The sequence below is a fragment of the Chinchilla lanigera genome, unplaced genomic scaffold, assembly GCF_000276665.1.
Source record: "Chinchilla lanigera isolate Chin_1 unplaced genomic scaffold, ChiLan1.0 scaffold00001, whole genome shotgun sequence".
Taxonomy (NCBI): Eukaryota; Metazoa; Chordata; class Mammalia; order Rodentia; family Chinchillidae; genus Chinchilla; species Chinchilla lanigera.
This window is the reverse complement of record NW_004955402.1, coordinates 49,092,023-49,112,650: the sequence shown is the minus strand read 5'-3', so window position 1 is coordinate 49,112,650 and position 20,628 is coordinate 49,092,023.

The following is a 20,628-nucleotide window of genomic DNA, read 5'->3' as shown; positions in this document are numbered from 1 at the left end:
CTCTGCATACAATGGACTTAATCCTAGGTTTATATGTAAATAAACGGTAACATACTTTTAAAATATTCTTGTAACGGAACAACTAATCTCAGCCAATCACAGTAGTGAAGCTTCAACCAATCACAGGGTGCCAACTGGCAACATCAGGTCCATGTTTAAAAAAAATGATGCCTGCAACCATTCAGACTGTGTCTGTGTGTATCTTCCGTTTTCTCTGATCGTAAATTATTACCAGCCAGGTAGTGGCAGGGACCATTCTAAACAATCTATCTTTGGTGTGGAATGTTGCTTAGTTCTAGAACATCCCCACAACCCTTACATCAGCATCATCTAAGCTGTATTCATGACAAGTGTGCATTAGAAGAGAGAACCCCCTCTTCACTTGGCTTCCCATCAAAGAAGTCACTGTTTTACAGGGAAGAGCAGACATCAGTATTTCTTAGTCTCTCTACCCCCAAGTTGAAGATGCAAAATTCCTAAGAATGTGCTCCATGCTCCTGATTACTTGTGTACTGACACTCAAAGGACACATTAGGGAGTAACTAATGTGGCAAAAGAGTGTCTGGGTAAGGGTCCACAGGTGACAGCAGCCTGGTGATGCCATCCAACAGCCTGTTGTTAATAGATTTCTAAGACAGTGCTAGATATGATACATGTGAACTTATCTGTATGTCATTTGTTTTTTTTTTTTAATTTGCAGGACTGGGAATTGAACTCAGGACCTCTTGCTAATGAAGAACTCCATCAATGAGCTACATCTCTAGCTTTATATAATTCAGGAGTATACTGATTCTGTGACTCAGAGACTCATAGGTAAAACGTGACATTGTATATTTAGAGTGGACGGAGACTGACAACCTATGAAACTCATGATCAAATGGAACTTGGGCAATAATATAATAGAAGGACACAAAGAAATGTTGATTAGAACATACAAAAGTAAAAACAAACAAAAAAAACTGTCTACAGTTACTGCCTGTTCTTTTCTGGAACATTAAGTGCATTTTGAGAAGAAACAATTGCATGAATCAAATATACCTCCATGCAGTTTGGAAAGAGTTGGCTACTTATTTACTCTCTTGAGTCCAAAACTCCGTTGGAAGAAGCAATATTTTGCACCCTTGAGAGTTTTCCTTCTAAACTTGTTTACACACGTAGTTTGTTTTCAGTGACTGATAAAGTAGCTCTCAACAGGTGTAACTTGTGACTGCTACATTTTTACAAGTTGTTCCTGTTTCTGAATAAAATATTATATGTTTATATATACATACATTATATATATATATATATATTGTTATTCAGATGAAGAATGTTATTCAGATGGAAATCATTCATGGCAACAAAAATCCACAGGGCTATTCAAAGCATATGTGTAACATATGGTGTGTCTGGAGGTATAATATAAATCTAAATGTTTGCAAGGAATTTCATGCTTCCCAATTGCTAGTGTATCAGAGATTATCCAAATTTGTTGTCATAAAATAATCACAGAGTAGATGTTATATAGTTCTAAAGTTTACAGTATCTGCATTTTTTAAAGCAATTACAAAGGAAAGATTTCTGTTTCAGAGGAGTGCTGCAGTTTACATGATAGTATATAACAAATCAACCACAAAAAACAGGTTGTCCATCCAAACAGGTAGGAAAATGGCCAGTGGTACAAAGAATTTATCAAGACATTGTGACTTCTGTGTAAAAGAGAACAACTTTTCTTTCAGATGTTCTAAAAGTTTGGGTTTTTTGGTTTTTTTTTTTTTTTTATTTTTTTTTCCAGTACTGGGAATTGAACTCACAACCTCATGCTTGCCAGGCAGGCGCTGTGCCACTGAGCTAAATACCCAACCCCCTAAAAGTTTGTTTTATAACAGGATTTCCTGAGCAACTCTAATACAACAAAGATTCATTAGTATAGAATGAAGTCTACCCAGAGAGACAAGGCAAAACGGTAGCCTAGTGTAGGGAATATGCCAGTCTTCAGGAGTTATAGTGCAGTGTGCAGTTTTTATATGATACAGCTCTCTCCCTCTCTTTCTTTCTCTCCTCCTCTCTCCATCTCTCCCTCTCTCTCTGTCTCTCAGACTTGCTAAGGTTTGTTAAGAGACTAAAATTTCTCAGCAGTTATTGTGGAGGACCACCTAGGGGACTGTCCTTGAAGGAGGAGCAATTGTCTCTATTTTGGCTGAGACTGACCCTATTTCCATGTATTGATATATACAGAGCTGGTTAGGACCCTTTCCTTATCCCTTCAATTCGCTTTAAGCAAAGCATACTGGTCTAGCCCAGGTACTGATGGTAGTCTTTGAAGATGGCAGATGTGTTTCCCTGGACCTCAGTTGTTCCCAGGTATGAGCCCCATGTGAGCCAGTGCTCCACGCTATTGACTGGGATGGAGCTTTGGGCTGGAGGCTATGAGTTCCTGGGGCTTGAAAGATTACATATCAGAGCTGAAGCACTGACCACAAAACATTAGATACTATCTCAATTGTGTTATGCAGATTACTCTTTCTGCAGATCTTTCTCTCTGTATTTGCAGAGGTGATTTCAGGCCTCCTACCCAGCCCAGCTCCTAGCAGTTATCTACTTCCCAGAGTTCTCACAGTCACTCATCCTCAAGCCACTGCCTTCCTCATGAATAAAACCCAGTTTCAGCGTTGGGTAAAGGCCTTTGTTCTAGATCGCCATCATCATGGCTGGATTTAGGACCCCTTGGCTCTTCATAACTATGGATATGCCTTATAGTCTTTATTCTTGCCATGGGTGACACTGGACGTGGTAGACTGGAATTAACTCACTAGAATTCCAATGTCTTTTCATGGGACTGCAAGTGTAAATTTCCCAGGCTGCGATGAGGACCTGGAAGGGATCTCTTTAGTTATCATTAAAAGCACTTTAGAAGAAGCATTCTAATGAAAACAATGAGAAATAACAGAAGTTTGCATAGAGTAAATGAATATAGTACATATCTCTTGTTTTAATCATACCATAAGCTCCACGAAGAGATTTTAGCCTTATCAATGGGCCCATTTGTTTCTACTGTGATCTAGATAAAAATCATATCTGGAACTTTAAACTAGGTAATTGGGTCAGAATAAGGACAAAGTGGTGATATACAAAGTGTATAAATGATGGAATTTACTAAGCAAAAATATATAACGAATAATGATTTTGCCTTTTTCCATGTTCCTCTATGAGTTTAAAATATGACTTTCTTTACCCTATTGTCAAAATATTTTTACTAGCAATAAGTCAGGATCACTGTTAGTCAAGACTAATTTTATTATTTCAAGTAGAGTGTATATAAGTATATTTAACACACATTCGATGTTCTAAACCTTGTATAATTGTTAGCCAACTTATGCCAGATAACTATTCTCTTGCCTTTAAATTCTTTAACCTCTTAATTTAAATTCTGTAAGTATCTATACACTGTTAGTAATTACTGGTTAATCTTTGCTATTTTGGCTGGGGATTTAGCTCAGCGGCAAAGTGCCTGCCTGGCAAGCGCAAGGTCGTGAATTCGGTTCCCGGTACCGGAGAAAAACAAAACAAAACAAAACAAAACAAAAAAAAACTTTGCTATTTTAAGAATAGTTATTTTTATATTTTTCATGCCTCTGTGTTCAGCTTTTTGTTATTTCTAACACATTTGCTCATTTCCTCACACTGTCGCTATTTTTTTAATTTTAAAGAGGAAGACAATGTTTAGCAGCGTAGCTTGTAAGAGTTAAGTCTTGGAAACAACCCAAATGGCCATCATTATCTTTTTTATAATAAAATTTCTCGCTTGGCAGTGGCATCCCTTGAGAGCTGCTGAAACCGGCTTTGCAGTTTCTGACCCTCCTGGGATTAATTTTATAGAACTTTCCTTAGTGTCCTGGTCTACTTTGAATATACTCCTATTGCTTCAGTTTTCTGAAACTAGTGGGAAGGAAAGATGTAAATAGTTTCAGTTCATTTTTCTAAATACTTAGTCAGATTTACCATGTCACCAAAACATTCACTACTGAATAAACTGAGCTTACAAAAATTAAAGGTATTTTTCAAATTATAAGGGCCATTTTTTTGTCTATCCTGTAACTCTGATACTGTTCTTCTTGGCTCCCAACTTGTAAATATGCTTTATTTCACCATTATTTCCTTATAATGTTAATATGAAAAACATATTATCCCTAAATCTTCTAAGCGATTACATGTATTAATAAATGTATAATCCTTCTTAAAATGATTGTTTGGTTTACATTTTCAACAGTCCTGCAGTTAAACTCTTTATTCTACTTTTAAATATTATGCTGTTACTAAGCATGTTAGCAATTTGTTTGCTCTGATGAAATAATTACATTCCTCATATTCTGATTTACTCTAAGCTGATATACATTAAGCAGTTGAAGTTGTTTGTCCTTTAAAATATTATAAAGTTTGATAATGACTGGAACATTAATGCTACTTATAATCTAGACTACTTCTATTTTAAATCTTATCTCAAAATAGCTTAATCTGCTTAATTTTTATTTAGATGTTTTAAATATCTGTTTTTCCAAGGAATTGAATGTTTTTCATTTGCATTTTTTCACTGACCTCTTCTAAAAGGGCTGTAAATTTCAAAGCTTCAGTATGTCTCATTTCACTCAATATTGTTTATTGGTATTTTGGATTTTCAAATATGAGTCCTTCATATGCTAAGGTCAAGAATCCTTCTGAAAAGAAAAAATTGCTATTTCCAGTTAGCTAAATTTAATAAATCATGTATAAGTGAACTTAGTTTTATACTGTCCTAACATGAGATTGTCATATAAACTAATTAAAATTAAGAAGTCATTTATAGCCAAAATAATCATATTATTTTGCTGCACACAGGTGATATGATGCCAAAACAAAGCTGATTTCTAATTATGAGAAGTAAGCATCCATATAGAATTAGGTTTTTGTTTGTTTTGTTTAATGTTTTTCCAAGAATTGATGTTTTAGAAAATTGAATTCTGTTTTTCTCTTTGTCATCTAGCTTCATTTGTATTTATTCTTATTTTTCCCTTATACTTGTAAATGTCGTTCTTATGGAATGCTGGATTTAGTTATGTACAACACCCTTTTTAAAATTTATTTGTAAGTGCCATACAACTGCAAATTACAAGACCTTAGGGATGGAATAAGAATGAACTCGTCTGCAGTGAAGTAGACTCGTTATCATGCCAGCAACTGATGTTTCCCACCCAGATTCCTCCTCCCAACAAAGGTCACCAGGGAAAAGTCTTGTGTCTGCTTAAACATGTAATACTGTAGCTTAAAAATTTCCATAAGTCTGGTATTTATTGCTTTAATAACAATGGTAATTTTCAAAAATATATATAACTGTTTTGCTAGTGACTACAAATGTACAATGGATTCATGTATATTTGAATATATATAAAATCTCAGTGTATCTTGTTATATAATGTTTTTAATATTAGACTGTTTATTGCCTATAAGCCATATATAAAACACACATTTCTAGATTTGTGCATTGGTTTATAAGTTATAAATATAAAGTGTAAGTCATCAATTTTATTCACAGTACAATAAATTTTATAACACATTGGCAAATTCAGATCTTACAGAGATGTATATTGTATACATTTATATACATAGATAATATCTCTTTTTTATGTTATAACATTACAAAAATCATAATCTTAATCAAGCAGAGAAAATAAACATCTGTTCTATTATTTTTACATATATATGATTAACTGTTGAATTTAAAACCTCAATGAAAAACATGTATAAAATAATAATTCAAATATAACTGACCACATAATGTAATTATCACAACTTCTTTTACATTTTACCTTAATACACATGTTTTTGAGCACACTTGGTATTAATTTAAGTAAACTGTCCTTTAGTTTTCAATTACCAATAGGAAAAATGAAGTTGAGGGCTTTTATATATTTATAAATTTTTAGTGCTGCAACGATTATCACCAACACAAGCTGCTACACTGCAGAATGTTGTTATTTCATTCTTTAAATTCTCTTGAATATATGTATTATGTATATATATTAACCTACAGTATAAAATATTTTGAATATATGACAAAGATGATTTAAGCAAAGTATTTCCACCCGTGTATTTTGTGTGAACCTTACATAATATTGTTCTGGTTCATTCCAATCCCTTTTCTCACTTGGCACAGCGTTCCACAATATCTGAGGCAATGAGATCTCCTTAAAATAAAACGAAGATTTCAAAACTTTCCCAATCTTTAGATAAACATGAAAGCCAATACTTTGAAAGATTGTTAACACATTTAGAAAAATAATAGCATGGTGGAGAATCAAAAGTGCGTAACATGGTTGTTTAAATTTGTCCTGCATCACTGGAATTTTTTTTCTTAAATTCAATTGCTTCTGTAGGAATAAATTTCATGCATTTAATACACCTCAAAATGCTATTTGGAGAACGTTAAGAAATATTAGACTGTTCAAGGTTTAAAATGCATCATGGTATATTAAAAAATGTGCAAATCAATTAAAGACTTCCTCGTATTTCGAGTCTTTCTCTAAGGATGTGAATATACAGTAATGATAGACTACAAACTGCAAAAAGAACATTTTTGTGTTGCTTGTTTAAGAGTACAATTTATAGTGCATCAATACTTTAAAAACCAGATGATTATATTTTGATGTTTTCCAGTTCCTTATTGGCGTCCAGTAAGCCTACTTTCAGAAAAGGGATGAATGATGAAAAATATAAGACATCTTATAAAAGCCAGCACCAGTAAATATTATCTTATTTTTATCAAATAACCTATTTAAGTTAAACTAACCTATTTTATGCATATTATATTTGTCGTGCCTTATCAAAAAATGTCACTTGCCTAGGAGATTAAAATAAATATACAAAACCATTCACTTTTGAATAAGAAGCAAACTATTTTTAAATAATTAGCGCGAGCCATACGGCAGTGCAGTGTGAGTGATACCTGTGGGCGTGCCAGTTGTAAGAGGCCAGAGCCAATCTGCAAGAGATAATTTAACAGTAGGAGCATCTGGCTTCTTGGCAAGCTCTTTAGGCATTTTTCTTGGCAAGGCTTAGTTACCTTATATTGTTCACTTGATAATACATTTTAAAAGAGCTTTGACTAATTTGGCTATCATTCAGCCTGTACTTATTCCTTTTTCCTATTTAATCAATGTTGCCGTTGTCGGGTCAAATGCAAAGTGTGTGTGTGTGTGTGTGTGTGTGTGTGTGTGTGGGTGTGGGTGTGTGTGGGTGTATGTGTGTGTGTGCACCTCAAAGCTAATAGTCTGAAAGATGAAATACTGTTTGAGATTGTGTAATCATAGAAAATATTCCAAAAATCTGTAATTCCGTTTCAAGTCATAACATGAAATATATTTTAAAAGATTTGATCAAGTAATATATGCTGAATAAAACATGATGTTGAAGTCCTACTACCAAATTTAAGTATGAAAAAAAAACAAATGACCAAAAAACACTAGTAGATTCCTGAGTGATCCATAGTTTCTACTACTTATAACTGCTTGAACACAGACAGATAAAATTAGTGCATTTGTAAGAAAACCAAGTAGAATAAAGTAACTCTGGGTGAAGTTGAGTTCTTACAGATACACAACAAGAGTTAATTTTGCAAACTTTTCCAACAGCCATTCCTTAACTTAAATATGAAATTCTTCCTTTTGGACAGAAGAATTAATTTCAGTGCTTCCAGAGGACATTGCTATTTGGGGATTACCTCTTTAAAATGTCATGATATGTGTGATATACATCAAATTCCACTCAAGTTAATATGTATATTCCTATGTAGTATAATCATAAACATATGTATATGGGAATATTTATCTACTTAAATATGTGTATGTCAGATATATATGTATGACTCAATTGAATTATAAGGCCAATTTTCATGCTATTATGTATCCATGCAAAATTTCATGAAGACTGTCCTCTAAAGGTGAAATTTGTCTCTTACTCGAGCTTGGGGGTCACCCCCTTACTTGATTTGGCCACTGGGATGTCAACTATCATAAGGAAAGTGAATTTGATACAAGCTTTCCCCATCAATCACGGTCAATGTCATTAGAAGAGTTTGCCTGATCCTCAGTGATATACAGTGGGTAGGTGGGCAAGTGGATTATGAGCCACCCAGCCCCACAATAAAGAAGCAGAGACACCCCTGCAATCCACAGATCCACAAGAAAAAGGGCCACGGGGAGCCTGTGGTTATCGTGTAACCACAGACAACTAATGCCTGATGTAGTAGAACTATGTATATTTTCAGCACATTTTTGTTATGCTTAGAACTATTGTACATGCTTAAAATTTAAACCATGGGAGTTATTACTAATTTTCTTATTTAGAAATAGAACATTGTATAATATTTGTATAAACTTGGCTTAGGAGGATCTTCAGAGGAAAGAGAAAATGTAACCACAGGAAGCAAGCAAAAATTTAGTCCATGAGGAAAAAAAGTAAAATTTTTGCATCTATTGTAATGTTAGAATAGAAAAAAGGAACTAAATGGGCATATAAATATACATTAAAAACACTTATGAGAAGACAATAGTATGAGTAAAGTGGTAAAAATTTAATATACCATTACCCTGAAAATATAGTAATATAACATATAGGGATGTTTGGATTGGTGATGGACTGCATGGTGTATATAGTCATAATCCCATAAAGGTGTAGTGGGACTGAAAAATCCCTATCACCTAGCAGCACTGCAGCCACCATCACTGTCACATAACATGTTATCAAGTGTTTGTGGTGACACTAATGTAGGCAAACCTGTTCTATCAGTGGTATAAAAGCAGAGCATATATAATTGTGTACAGTATATAATACTTGATTAAATGAAAATGTTACTGATTTACTGTACATATTTTTGTTGTTATTTTACAATAAAATACATATATATAATATATAATACATATGTATATAAAGAGTTTACTGTAAATCTGGAAGAAGCCACCATAATTTCTGTGTTCAGAATCTCTCCATTGCATTACAAGACAGTGTACAGTGATTGACATTCTCACCTAGGATTGAGTTAGTACAATCTGACAATCAGCCAAAGATGATGCATTTTTCAAATACATTCATAGCATTAAGCAATACTTTGGGTAGGTAGCAACACATTAGTGAAAATTACAAATATTGTGAACAAGTAATTAAAAAAAGAATAACAATAATCAAGACATATGAATTATAATTTAACCAGATATGGAGACATAGGCTTTATTTCCTAAGTCCCATTGACATTAATAAGAAGCATATATCAATAATAATATTTTAGAAGGCTACTGTTTGGGACAATAGCTTTTATGGAATGTAAATTATAAGCTTTTGGTGATAAATATATAATTCAATAAAGAAAAAAGACAGATTTTGGTGTATTTTTCCTCTATGTTATCATTTTTACTAAAAAGAGAAAAATACATCTCTATCTATTTATCTACCTATCTATCTATCATCTATCATCTATCTATACCCCTTTATAATCAGATGGTATTCATTAAAATAGTACTGAGTGGATAATTTATGGTTAAAATATAGTATGCCACAACTAAAAAAAAAAGATATATAATCTGAAGTCGTATCCATTCAAATTTATTAAGTAAAAATACATTATTCTAAAATATGTACATTTCCACTTATACATAAAAGAAACATAAATGAAAAACATATATTTCTATATTCATATATGTAAATTACCATATGTTCATGTGAGCACTGAAAGCTGTGGAGTGATTCTTATTAAAATTTTAACATTTTGTGGTTTTATTTTAAGGGAAGAGAGGAATTTACCACCATCACCATCTAGATTTTTATCACCTTTTTGCAAAAGGACATTCTTACGATTTCCTACTTACAAATCAAAAACAATTCTAGAATGATTAGATTTATGTTTTTCTGATAAATTCTGACTCCCAAATATTGGTCTGTAGATGTATTCAGCCATTCCATGCTTAATCCGTGATAAATATCAGTTAAGATTCCTGGAAGTCGGTGTGCTGTGTACTAGAAATAAAAGGCAGAAGGAGGAACTTTGTGCAGTGCAGTGATGACAGCAGTAATGGTGGGACATAAACTCTACCTCCGTAACATGAACATTCTCAAGAATTTCTGCATTACCTTCACTTGCGCTTGTCATGGGTGTTTAGTTATTCAAGTCCCATTCATCTTGTGAATATCAGCATGAAAGGAAGTTCTTCAAACCCAGATGTAGTCTCCATTCTTTATTTCAGCATCTTCTTTTCTTGAGTTTTTGCACTTACTGTCAGAAAAATTGAGTTGAATGTTGAATAATTCTGAAATCATCATCATCGCCATCTCATTTACTAAACTGCTACAAATTTGAGGGTTGCTGTTGACTTTTACTTCATTGCTGTGATCAATCACAAGACCAAGCACAATGACAGGCATAGAAAAGATACTTGGAAATGTATTCACTCGGGAGAAGCAGATTTATTTGTATGATCAGTTGAAATTATTGGAGTTTCCTTAAGAAACACTTTTGTAAATGATTTCTCAATTTCTTCTTTAGCTTGGTGTTAGAAAATTCTTAAGTACTTTGTGAAACAAATAATAAAAATGATATATAAAATAAGAAAATTTAGTAACTAAAGGATTATTAGTTCAAAGTCTATGCCTTCACACATACAATATTTAGACACTAAAGATAAATGCTTTTATTAGAATATGTATTGCTTTTTTCCCCATTTATTCACATCAAAAGAACCACCTTTGACCATTAACTCTCTAGAATTAAACAATCCTACAGAGCTCTATTTATTCTAACAATGACACTACTTTAAAAGAAAGCCTAAAAAGGAAAAAACAACCTTCCTACTGTCTCCAAAAAAGCATCCTATCATCTACATTCATTAAACAGTAATAACCCAGAGTACAGCCATAAACAACTGCTTCTTCACATTTTCTTGAGTTAGTTTTTATGTTCCTAACAATACATCTCTTATTCCTTTCTTTAATTTCCTATTTTTTATTTCTAGGAGTACATGTTTGAAGTACATAATGCCCACGTTCCCTCTGTGGGATTGTACATGTACATAACACCTCTTAATCCCTTTTTTCATCCCCTTTCCCTCCCCTCCATTCTCCCCCGTCCATCTCTTGATCCAAAGAACAGAGCAGAGGCCACATCCTTTACTGCTCTCTGTGTGTTTCACACAAGGTCCTCCACATTACCCCTTATATAAAAATGGCCATGGAATCTTAATTAGTAGTGCTGGAAAGTTATAGAATTCATCCTAAGTAATTATATAACAAGAGATAATACATGATGAAACTTGTTTAAATGTAACAAAAATATAAGGTTGGATCTAGTTACTATACTCTTTTTACGTGTGAAAAACGAGGACACAACAAGCTTAGTATATCCAAGTCACATTTCATAAGTTTGATAATCAAGAGTTGATTTAACTCCTAAGCTCATGTGTGTTTTAAGATTTCATTCCAACATCCTTCCCCACAACCCTAGTAATTATAGGAAAAATAAAGCGCTCATGTATACAAACTTTTCCATGTACTCATATAAACAGAATCATAGAATAGTAACAGAAAAATGACCTAAAGTACAATCAGAAGTTGTTCTGAAATATTTAAATTCATAATAGTGTCCTTCACTCTGGATACATTTAGTCATCTCCAGAGTTGTGAAGAAATACCTCTGTTTAGTCCATACTGAAAGCCCAGTCACATCAAAACTTCCAAATAATACAGGAAGTAGTACAGGAGGCACTGAGAACTGTTCACTAATGCATGGTATCTATACTTAAGTTACTGTGTTACTCAGGTTTCTGTTACTGTGAGAAATATACCTGAGGTAATCAAATTAAAAGACAGAAATGTTTGTTTGGGATCACAGTTTCAGATGTTTGAAACTACAATCATTTGTTCCGGTTGTTCTGGGCTGTTAGAAAGGCAGAACATGGTGATAGGGAGGTTACAGGGAAAGAGCAAAACTGCTCACTGCAAGGTGGTTGTGAAGCAAAAGAGAGAAAGAGACCGCTTCAAAGGCAAACCCTCAGTACCCTATCTTCGTTCTGCAGACCCCCCTATTAAAGGCCCCACCTGCACCCCAATCATACCACCGTCTTGCTGCCAACCTTTCAGTACCTGGTCTGGGGGCCGAGGGGCATTAAAATCCAATGCACAGCACAGAATATTTTCTTTTCCTACTACTAGAACTGCTTACTAAACAGAAGTTTATTTTGTTAAATACAAAATATTAGATCCAGAGCTTTAAAAATTCTTGTCTTTTTTTCCTCGGGAGACTCATTATCATGCTCTTTAATTAGTTAATACTCCCATTGTAGGAGTTAGTCATCATGACTAGGGGTTGATCTCCTTGTTGTGACTGTCAAAATCTTTGGATCAAGGGCTCCCTGAGCTTCACAACATTTTATGCTAATCCTTTCGTCTGAAAGTAATTTCTCATCTGCCTTGAAATCAAGCTTGCCAGAGCCCTAACTCCCTTGTCATGCAGCATTTCACAGATCGTCACATTAATTATCATCTTTCACACAGGGAAGAATAGTGTTCATGGCTTCCCCCAACCACGCTGAATCTCAAGCATCACTTCATGCAGCACCACATTATCTATAAGTAATATCCTCCCCTTCCTCTTGTAAAAGTATGCAGGCCATCTTTCTCACTGTTCATGCTTCCTTTATCTCCAGGATCCAAGGTATAATGGGACCTTAGTGAGAATTTTCTGAATGAATTATGAAAAAGTTATATGCTTTTATTTCATTCATTTTTCTATTTGTATTGAAGTCCTGTTGAGAAATTATGTTTTTAATAATATTTAGTATTACTAGTTCAAGTTGAATTAAAAGTATAATGTTACCTATAAATTCACTATGTTTCACTGAGGACAGCTGTTTTACAACTTTTTCTCAGCAGGTACCTACAAAAATGTAAGAAACAAGTACACAGTATAGATTGGACCAGGCAAATAATTTTGAAGCTTTGGGGAGAAAACTTTTATGTGATATCATTATTGAGTTTTCTAGATTAAATATAACTTCCTTTCACTTATGTTTAAAGGTATTATTTTCTTACCTTGTGATTTTTTTTTATTTTTTGTATCAGACCCTCTGTACTTCTATATTCTTTTACAAGTACAAGTATTCAAAATGAAAGATCATTTCCTTATGGTGTTAGGGCAAGAGAGACTCCATTTTCTTTTTTCAACTCCATATTAAGTCACTTACATTTACTTAAGCTGTAGTTGACTTTTCACCCAAATTCCCTTGGCTAGTTATCAACCCACTTAAAGGAGACTAGAGTCAAAAAAATGGGAATAGAACAAACAGGAAAAATTGGGATGTAGGGTAAAGGTCAAACAGCAATTGTCATCTGGAGTCTGGCTGTTTGACAGCTTCTGGAAAAGTAGACTTTGTGATAATTGTGTGACATTCTTGTGAGATTCCCAAAAATGATTGAAGGTTACTATAGAAACCTAAAATGTAGGTAAAGCAAAGATGAGACCCAGATGGTATGGACATCTTCTCTGGCTCCTGGTTAGAGACTGGCCATCAGCCGGCTCAATAAAGCTTTGTTTGTTCCTGCTCTTTTGGTCTCTTGTGAATGCTGTTCTCGATGAACTCACTTGCTGTATCAATGAGACCTGCTCAAAATTGATTAGAAATTTATTTCAAATTGTTTTTGCCATTGTCAGCATGTTTTTATTGAAAATCAAATCATTTAAAATATTTTATCTAGTTCTTTTCCTTCTTCTGTTCCCAGTGTCTTTCCCCTTTCTTCATGACTTTTTCTTTCAGTGTTTTGCTTTCTCTGACATCTAACTTTTACTTACTTCTAATTTACTGAACATATGTTTATTAAATAAATAGGTCATTCATTTACAATGATATTTATTTAAGGAAAGTTCATCCACAAGGCACTGAAGCTGGTACCAGGACAATGCAAATGTAATATAAATTGAGGATGGGAAATAAAAAGGAAAATACAAGGTAAGACAAGAGTAAAATAAATCATGTTTGCTTTAGTTACATGAGAGAATGAACATGTTAAAAACTCTCTAAAGTCAACATATAGATACCCTGTTTATTAAACTTAATATTGATATTAACTTCTGTAATTAATTACAAACTGTATTTAATGGTAGCTCTGTAACTTTCCTTCTCTTCTTCCTCCTCCATCTCTTCCTCCACTTTTACTTCCTTCTCCTTCTCCTCTTTCTTCTTTCCTTTTTTCCTGTGGTGCTGGGGATCCATCCAGCCCTTGCTTATGGCAGGCAAGCAGTCTATAACTGAACTACACCTTCAGTGTTATAAAATAGTAGCTATACAAGGGCACGCATTAATACAACTCAGAAGTTATTAAACATTGGACAGTTCTGTGGTAGCTGACAAACTGTCATTGTTGTCACCTCTACAGCCTGGGTAAAACGCCTAAGATTACAGCTAGAACCATCAAGAGCCTCCACTGAGACTGCGACAATGTCCCTTCCAAGTGGTCTACACCTGACTTGTCAGTGTTTTGAATTTTACCCTAAAAATTTAAAGCAAAAAGAAATACATTATTTTTGTTACACAATGCAGTGTATGCAAGTATACATTATATCAAAGTTATACACAAGTTAGGTGAAAGTTCAGAACAAATGTTAAAAATACTACCTATGCCTTTCACATACATCTTTGCAGTAAGCCCTAAAAGTGAACCTCACATCATTTTGGTGTCTGTCAATAAGTTAAGAATAGAGCTGAACAAGTCTGACAATGAATGTCCACTTGGCTTTGCTCTTATATCTTTATTTATGGGTTTACCTTAGGAACAACTGGATTGTGCAGTAGATGAGCAGACCTTACTTAATATGAAATTATCAGGTTTATCTCCACATTTCCTGCTGAGGTCCTGTTCTACCTGCTGGTATCTGTACCCAGATGATGACAGTAACTTAGATTTCTTAAAGAATATGGTTGGAAGATATATGAAAACATTGATAACTGAATCTTAACATTTATAAAATGTTCCACTTCTATGCACATAAATTATTTTCAAAATGTAAATATGAAAGCATTAGATTTTTAATATGAAAGTATCAAAGAGCTTTCAAACAAAATTTGCGATAATATCAGATATCACTACTCATTATTAATGAATATGATTTTTAAAATTTCCACAGACTATGTTTTCTACTTTTATATATTTTCATTATTTATATTGAGATGTTTTGGGAACTTTCATATTCTAATACTGGTATAACAAAAGTACTTTGTATGTGTTTGTTTACCATTTCTTATACATAGATTCCAAATAAATGTTGACCTTTCAGCTTGGCGTTCAGTCCTATACAATCTGGCTCCAAATCTGTTGAGTTCTGTACATAAACTCTTTTTTATGAAAGATCACATATGGCCTCTTTTAAACATTGTCATAATGTAATTTTTTGTTAATGTATGCAGGCCATCTTTCTCACTGTTCATGCTTCCTTTATCTCCAGGATCCTGAGATCAAGAGCAGAAATGCAATTTTCCTGTATCTGTCTATCCAAATCTTACCCACTCAGCACCACTCACTTTGAATGTCACTCATTCTTGAAGGGCAGAATAATCATTCTCCTAATTTTTCACTGAATTTTGTGCCCTCCTCTATTCAGGTACTTATCACATTTAGCTGGCCATTTTTAATTAAGTTTATTTCACATTTTTAAATTTTAATCTATGAGCCTGTTCAACCTGGAATCGAATCATTATTCAATTGCACAAGGTGACAGTGCAGCACATGCCATGTCTAGAAGAGACTCTTAATAATTAATGAACATGGCATCAACAATATTATTGGCAACGCTCAAGAGACAATCTTTTTTTTCACCTTTGGTTTTATAAAAACTTTCCTAAACTGTTTGGTCTACTGGATGATAGTTCAGACTGTTGCATATCTAATTGCTCTGCTTGCTACAAGTGCCCTTGAATAACATTATATTAAACACTAACTGTGAAAGATAATGAGAGATTAATAATAAAGGGGCAATTGGATAAACACAATTAAGTCAGTATTAAGGCATCCAGCTAAGTATGTTATGAGATATTAGTATATTTTTTTCCATTTATGAGCTCATTATAATAAACTTTAAGAATAATTGGCTTATTTTGCAAGACAGGTTAAAATAGTCGATAGATTTAACTATGCATCATCAGCTGTATGGTTCTCCAGGTTACTTATGTTAACAGGTAGTACATTTATGAAAAATGAAATACTTTGTTTAAATGTTGCTAAATAATTTAATTTCCCTTCCCCATGAATCTAATTTAGTAGTATATTACCTAAAACATACTACCTAATTTAGTAGTATATTACATATACTACTATATATATATATAATACAGAGATAGATGATAGATTGATAGACAGATAGATTGATTCACTATTTCAACCTATTTTGGCCCAGCAAATTCTAAGAAGAGTTTCTCACATTTATTGTATGCATAACTAACTTGACTTTTGTATGAAATTTACACATTACTGCTTAATATAGTTATCTTAATGCTACAATTATATCTCTGTGTCTTTTTCAATTTCATGATGTCAGTAAGCCCCCTTTTCATATACAATACAAAATAAATATGTATGGTCTCACTTTCATCATTTGTTATATATAATATAATATAATACACAATAATATATAATTATATAATATATAACTTTAAAAGTCCATTTAGGAATGATATCATAATCAACTGAGGGGGGGAAAGATGTAGTATTTTTTTTTTTTTTTTTTTTTTTTTTTTTTTTTTGGTTTTTCTCTGGTACCGGGAACCGAACTCATGACCTTGCGCTTGCCAGGCAGGCGCTTTGCCGCTGAGCTAAATCCCCAGCCCCTAGATGTAGTATTTTTATACAGTGGATTATTATTCAGCTATAAAGAAAGAGAAACTCAAGGTAAATGCATGCAACTAGAGACTATACTTACAAGTGAAATAAATCAGACCCACATGTGTAAAGATCATACTGTCTCCCTAGTATAACAACCTGAAAGAGTAAATAAGATCAAAAAGTTACAATAGATATTGTGAAAGGGAAAGAAGCTGCTCAATAAGAAAGAATAATTGGAATGAGGGAAAGAAGAAAACAAAGAAAAAAAAGAAAGGGAAAAATATGTATATAGACAAGATAGCTAAGATAATTTTATTACTAATTTCTATTGGTTTATTGAAAAGAACAGTTAGTGCTTAAAGTTTTTGGACCAATTTTACTTGTTTGTAATCAATGATCTAAACAACTACTTTGAAGAAAACAATATGCAATATAACAACCATTGTTGAATTCCTATCATGTTTTTTGAAATTTTCTATCATTTCTAATGTTTATTTTTGTTCTCTTTAAAATAAAAAAAAAAAAATGGAACAATAGCTAAGTAGTGTGATGCTCGGGCAGCACTTCAAGGCTTTCTAAAGGATCTATAACATGCACGTGCACACACACCAAAAATTTATACAAGAATGACTAGAAAGAGTAGGTAAGAAAATAGAGCTTCTTTACATAAAATGTTGCCTTTTTGACTTGACAGATCAGTAGCTTAAATGGTAAGTTGAGGGAACTATTGAGCATCCCAGTATCTCAGCACTGCAGGATCCCTTGAAGGACACTATTGTATCACAACATTACGGTAGAAATTCACCTCCAACCAAATGAGAGAAATTTAACTCTTCTTTTTTTGTGTGTTTTTGAGACAGGGTCAAGCTATGCAGTTCAGACGGGCCTTGAGTTCACTTTGTATCCCAGGCTGGCCTTTTGCCTCAGCCTCTGGACTGCTGGGATTACAGGTGTGTGCTACCACACCTGGCAAGAAATTCAATTCTTATTTCTACTTGACTCGTAATTTTCTTCCCAAGTCAGTTAGATTTGCTTTCTTGCTTTTGCAATCAGTAGTTCTCTTTTTTTCCGGTTTATTCCTCTTTTCCTCATCCACATAAACTTATCATGCATGTTAGTTTACTTAAAAGTATTTGTGGATCTATATAATATGCTTATATCTATTTAATAGTAAATGAACAAATATACATAAATAGAATAAGTGATAATATAATACCTTTAAAAAACCCCATTCAGGACATTATGAAAAAGACAAACTCCCATGGAGAAGTACATAGGTCTGTCAAAGATTTGTAGGGTTTTCTTAATAACATTTGTAGGAAAAATGTACGTATGTTGTCTTGGTTACTTTTCTCTCGCTGCTGGAACAAAATATCTGATGCCCAATATTAAGGAAGGAAAGGTCTATTTCCCTTACAGTTTGTGGAGGTTTCAGTCCATACTTGGCAAATTACAAGGCAGAGTGGCACATGGCAGAGAGCTACAGCTCATGGCTGCAGAACACAGCAAAGCAACAAGCACCAAAAGGGAGGAAATGGCCAGAAGTACCCTCTTCCTCTCCCTTACCTATGCAAACTATCCACCCCAGGGCGGGTGTAGCTCTCATACCCATAATCAGTCAAACTTTAAAAGCCTGCCCCATGGCCGCATGAGGCTTTGGGGGGACACACAGACACAAACCATAACATATGTGTATATATACTTATAAATATACATACATATATAAATGTGTATGTATTTATTGAAAGGTTATGCTTTAATATTTATTAAGCTTATAGTTTCTTCTCAATTTGTTTATATTACTATCTAAGAAGAAAGTGAATTGTGTGTTTATAATTAAGCAATGATTCCATAGATCCATATTTTAGGAAAACCTTGTCAAATACCATCTCTTTCAGTTTGAGAACATTCACTCTAAGTGGACTTTTAGTTTAAGATATGAGAATTCCAATGTGTACAAAATCTATGATCTCTGAACTATAGGAGGCTAAGGTAGAATGACTGCAAGCTTGAGCCCAGCCTGAGTAATTTCATAACTGGTAACTGAGTAAGACTTTATCTCAATAACAGCAACAAGAATGATAGTAATAATAATTAAGGAGGGTTTGGGACAGAGATCAGGCCCTAGCTTCAATCCTTCAGTCCTTAGTCAGAAAAAAAAATTAATATATAAGAATTTGCAATGGACAATTCCTAAAGGAGAACAAAAACAAATAAGTAGGTATTTTAACTTGAAACATTTGCATTTCTTCATAAAGAATGAAGCAAAGCAAGTGGAGTGGGAGATAATTAACAGCACGTAGACAAAGTAAATGTTAGAAAGCTTCTGGTTTATACTCAGCTAAAATTGTTGAGATGTGCTCTAGAAAACAAAAGGTGAAAATGAGACCATACGAATTTATTTTGTATTGAATATAAAAAGAGGGCTTACTGACATTATAAATTTAAAAAAACATAGCAATATAATTGTAGAATTAAGAAAGCTGTTTTAAGGAGTAATGTGTAAAATTCATTCAAAAATTGAGTTAATTATGTGTAGAAAGAATTTGAGAAGCTCTTCCCAGAATTCACTGGGCCCAAAGAAGATGGAATAGTTGAAAAAAAAGATATATATATATATATCTTTGCATTTACAGAGAGATCCGTCATCCTGATAAGAACTATATTCATGAGCATGAGACCAGAAAAATAATATTAATATAGTATACGTTATGACAATAAAAAACAAAAGTTTGCTTGGAAAATTGGAGAAGAAAAAACAATGTGAGTTTCTTCATTTTATGCTAATATTTTTGTTATCATTAAAAATAGATGCAATTCATTTGTTACAAACTAAGTTGAACTAAAAGTAAAGAAAGCTGAAAGCATATACCATGTTCATTTAGAAATAAATCATCTAAAGAACATAGAAAGCCAAGAAAAAGAATAAGTCAAGGATCATTAAAGACGCAGTAAGTGTACACATAGCCTTCCTAAAGGACACATATACCCACCACTTTTACATGTGTGTATATTTGTGTTTGGTGTGTGTATGTTAAAAAGAAAATAAATGTGTATAATCAATACAAAATTTATGAGGCAGAATCTGTTCAATATATACACTAGCAGTCAAAATATTCAGGTTATGACATGTTCTTTCTGCAATTCACTCAATAAATATTTACAGTGTCTCTGACACTACCCTTTAGCATCCAGCATAAGAAGATGAAATGCAGAGTTCTTAAATCCTGCAGTGCTGCCAGTCTCACTTGAAAGATATGTGGGCAAATTACTATCCTCACATGGAGCAGGCATCACTATGGAGAGCTTCTAAAGTTGCAAGACAGAGGTATGACACCTAGTTTATTCTAAAGTAGATAAATAGTCCAGGTGTCCTTTCAAAAAATCAAGATCATTGCTGGAGGAAAAGGCATGGTTCTCTATCTAATGAATGACAGATCCAAATAATTTCATTTCTAAGGAATAGGTTAAGACTGAGAATTAGCCAACTACAAATCCAGAAGAATTTTATTTCATATACACATATGCTCTGCTACTGAAATACCAAAGCAAGTGGGGCTTACTTCTGGAAGATGCACCCCCACTGATACTGTCTTTACAGATAATTTTAGGAGGCAGAATAGTTCTGCTTTACTTACCATATGGAGAAAAGCAAATGGGAAGATTTGTAGAGACTTTCACAAATTTGTGCTTTCTTTAAGTTACAGATTCATGAACTATGAGGTAACCTGATTTGATATAGTATCAGTACATGTGGAAATG